Genomic DNA, 4,392 nt, shown 5'->3' with positions numbered 1-4,392 from the left:
AGAGAGAGAGAGAGAGAGAGAGAGAGAGAGAGAGAGAGAGAGAGAGAGAGAAAACCCAAATCGTTTCTAGACAGTGTGAGCCCTGGCCCTGACACCCATGCTGCTCTGACCTCATCTCCAGCTGCCATGGCCTCCCTACTCCTCTTCAGCCGGGCCCCATTTCCAAGCCTTTGCTTCCTCTGTCCCCAGTTCCTGGACACCCTCACAAACGTCGCTTCCCCAGTGCCTCCCCAAGCCCACTTATGTAATGCTGCTATCTGCTCCCCCTGGGGCCCTCCCTGGCTCCAGCACTAACCACAGACACTGGAAGAAGCTAACTGCTTGTCTGGGCAGACAAGGATCTCTGGCTGTTTTGGCCTCCAATATATCTCAAAAGCTTAGAAGAGTGTGCAGCAAGCCAGACATGGTGGCACACACTGATAATCTCAGCACTCAGGAGGCTGAGGCGGCAGGATCACAAGCTCAAGGCCAGCGTGGGCTGCACAGTGAGTTCAAGGCCAGCCTAAAATACATAGTGAGACCTTGTCTCTCAAAGAAACAGAAACAAACAAGCAAAAAAACTGTGGCACAGGGTAGGCACTCAATAAATTTAGTTGCATGAATGAAAGCATGATCGAGTGAAATCAGGGAATAGCACTAGTGGCCATCCCTGGTGGCCACTTCTCCCCCGCATCACCAAAGAGCCCAGAAGAACATAAAGTCCCAGGTTCTCTGGAGCCCTTTGTTTCCTCTCAGATGCCCAAGGAGCAGCCAGGCCTTTGTGCCTTTCCCCTCTCACAGTGGCCAAAGCAGAACCTGTCCACCCCTGCTCCTTTCTAGGAGGTGGACAGGTCCCAGAGCTGGGGCCTCATCTCTGATCTCCTCTGCCTAGAGCTTCCTAGGGCTCCTTGGGCTACCTCAAAGACTGTGAGGCCTGGTATCTCACAGCAGAGGGGGCTGCCTTCCAAATTCCACCTGAGTGACGAGAGGCAACCTTCTGGGACCAGCCCAACCAACTGGTGTCCGGGCCTTTTGGTCTTAAAGGCCGGAGGCCTCTCCTCACTGCCGGATAGTCCTCTCTTTTCCAATCCCACCAGCCTCCCCCAGTTCCAGACAGACTCGCCTCCCTGCTCCTGGAAACTTGCCAAAGAGAAAGCAGCCCTGGGGTTGTTTCTCCAGTCTTCTAGGTTCCACCAGGACAGGGCAGGATTCTGGTCGTGTCCCTCTCCAGCTCACCCTACAATGTTCTCACTGCCTGACAAAGCCGCTCAACAAGCGTTTCAGGAGCCCCTACTACTGGTGCCACCCCCGCTGGCTCTGACACGGCCACAGCTTTCCTACATCCAAACCACCTCCTGCAGTTTTCTGCCCTCCCCGCCCTGGCAGCCCGCACTCCACTCAGCCTTCCGGACTCTCCCAGTGCCAGTGTCAGCGTCGTTTCCTCCATCTTTCCAGTCCTTCCTCGTTCCCATGATCCACACCGTTTAGTGCGTGACAAGGGTTAAATCACTTAGGCCCGGTGTCTAGCATGCAAGTGGTGGCTGCTAATGCTCTTAATTCTACTCACAGGGCCCACGAGAGTGGCGTAAGTGTACGGACAGAGGTCTGTAGGCAGGGAAGAAAATAGAATAAGGGGCCTCATGAGGACTTTCTGGCTAATCCTGACTAGGAGTTAAAAGTTTACTAGAGAAATCTCCCTGGAAGCAGTTCAAGGATAGGGGCAGAAAAAGAAAGAAAGAAACAGATTAAAAAGGCACCAAGATAGCACAGGTGGCATCAGGGACTTACTGCAGGCAGAAAGAGCTGCCAGGCAGGGCGGAGAGAGCCAAGTGCACAAAGCCAAGCGGACATAGCTGACCCTCTCCACCTCCGACACCACGCAGCGGAGACAGAGGCGAGGGGGCTGACGAATTTTAACGAAAGCTCTTATGCAGTATGTACTCATAAGAGAGAGTCCACCCAAAAAATGTATACACCCTTCAGGAAAAGAAAAATAGCGCGATGTTTATCAACAGATGGTCTTACCCTTGTATGGGGGGCCCTAGAGGATGCTGTATATCACGGAAAACCCACTACACTGCCGGCCCTCAGAGAAGAGATTGAAAATGTGTCTCCAGCAATCTGAGTGAACACTTTGACCAAGGTCACCCAAGCAGGAGTTCTCCATACTAATAAATGTCTGCAAGCTAATGGCCACCATTTTGAGCATCTCCTGTAATTGTAGAGGCCAAAGGTAACTTGTACTAATCTCATGGTGTCTCGATAAGTTTAGTATTAAGATGCTTACACAAGTTTTTCTTTTCCTGAAGTGTGCATACATTTTTGGGTGGACTCTGTATATGTACATATGTGTTTAGGGTCACTTTGTGACTGTAATAGAGATCCACACGCATGCTTACTAGCTCTAAGCTAATCATGAATAAGGCACCCCCTTGCCAATCAGCAGCCCATCCCAGAAGTAAGGCCCTATCAAAGGCAAGTAAACAGACAGAACGAAGCTAGATAGACCACTGGAAGAGATGACACAGAAGACACAGCAGAGGTGCCAGGTAAGGGAAGGGTCTCTGATCCCTATAAAAGCAGTGGGAACAGAGGACCCATGGGTCCTCCATCTTTCCAGAGGCCCCCACCCTGATTCTTTTTTTTTTTTTTTTTTTTTGAGACAGGGTCTTAATCCTCAAATAGATTGTGCAGTTTGAGGAACCAAGATTCCTAGGTAATTAATTTTTTTTTGTTACCCTGATTCTTATCAGGGTAGCTATCGATCTTCTTTTATCCTCCTTTCCAATAAAGTCTTCCATTCCTTAAACCTTGTATCTTTAATGCATTACTCATACGAAGCTTATGATCCCGGTGAGCTGCTTGCCCCAACATGGCAGCGGTGCTCATCTGTTTTCATCCTCTGGACTTGAGATAAGGAAACACAAAAAAAGGCTTGGCCCAGTGTCCAGCCCAGAGTAGATGAGCAGGAATAGAAGACTTCCTCTTCCTGTTTGTAGTGTTTCGTAGCTCTTAACAGTACTATCACCTTCTGTACTTTTAAATGTGCTATTCACCCGAGTTTCTCTCCTCCTCCCTTCTCCGCTCCTCAGTTAAATCATAAGGGACACTTCCTCAAGCCGAGGCCGTGATCCCCTGGGTCTCCACTCCCTGCCCTAGTACAAGCTCCATACCCAGTGGGCACTCGACACTGAGCTGTTCCTCCTGTGCTACAGCTGGTTTAGGGGAGCCAGGGAGCCAGTGGTGTGAGGGTCCAGAGCAGAGCTCAGGAAGGGGGACGCCTGCTCCCACTCACTCTTCTCTGGGCCAACATGCCAACTTGAGTCCTTGGGTCAGCCCTGCAAGGCAGACATTGCAATGGGCTCAGCTGGTGCTGCATGGGTCCTGGAAGGGCAGGCAGAGCTGCTTCAAATACAGAATACAAGATGGGTGTTATGGTGCATGCCTAATCCAGCACTCTGGGAGGCTGAGGCAGGAGGATCACAAATTTGAGCACAGCCTGGCTAACGTAGTAGTGAGACCTTGTCTGATAATGAAAAAATAAAAAAGGTTGGATGTAGCACAGTGTGAAAGCCCTGCGCCGCCAGCAACAAACATGGAAGACACTTGGACAGACAAGGAACCATAGAGTTACTTTCCATCCCAGGGAGTCGGGACAAGGTGAGTCCACGTGTCGTGGTGTGTGTTCCTCCCATCCAGGTGCCGTCCCCACCCACGGACCCACCCCACCCCCGCTCGGGCAGTTTGTTTTGCTGGATTCTGGCACATTCATGCTGGCGCTGCCCCCATGTTGGTGATGCGGCTGGGGGACAGCTGGATTCCCACCTACCTCTTCAGAGGCCCACAGCCTCTCAGCTTGGGAACAGCTCAAGGTCTCGGAGGTTGTGTGTTTAAGATAGCAGGACTCAGGTGACCATGCCCTGGAAAAAGTATATCTGGGCCGGTTTTTAACACAGACATGATTGGAGCCTGATGCAGGCCCTTGAGACTTACAGAATCTAACCTCATCGTTTTACAGATGGGGAAACTGACGCCGTGAGAGGCAGGGGACGGTGGAGAAGGACCCTGTCTGCGGACCACAGCCAACAGCCCCTCGCCCCTCGCGGAAGGGGGCGCTGCGGTACAGGCGGCTGCGGCGATGGGGCCCCCACCCAGCGCCCAGCCTGACTCGTCGCGAGATCGTCTCCAATTCCCAGGCGGGGACCAGTTTGGGAGCGCCACACCTCGCGCTCTCACCCCCAGTTTTCTTGAATCTTCGCCACACCCTATTACAAGTACACGGTCTGGGCCTACGTGTGAGACGACAGGCCCAGGGCCACTCGGGTCGGCGGCGGGACCAGCTCACGACTCCACCCCCGGGGCGTGACTACATCGCCCAGGCGCGGGCCCTGGGAGTCTGGGCCTGCGCAGCCC

Source organism: Fukomys damarensis, unplaced genomic scaffold (assembly GCF_012274545.1).
Source record: "Fukomys damarensis isolate Sample0158 unplaced genomic scaffold, DMR_v1.0_HiC HiC_scaffold_27, whole genome shotgun sequence".
NCBI classification, from domain to species: domain Eukaryota; kingdom Metazoa; phylum Chordata; class Mammalia; order Rodentia; family Bathyergidae; genus Fukomys; species Fukomys damarensis.
The sequence above is the reverse complement of the archived record's forward strand: the minus strand, read 5'-3'. Positions refer to the sequence as shown.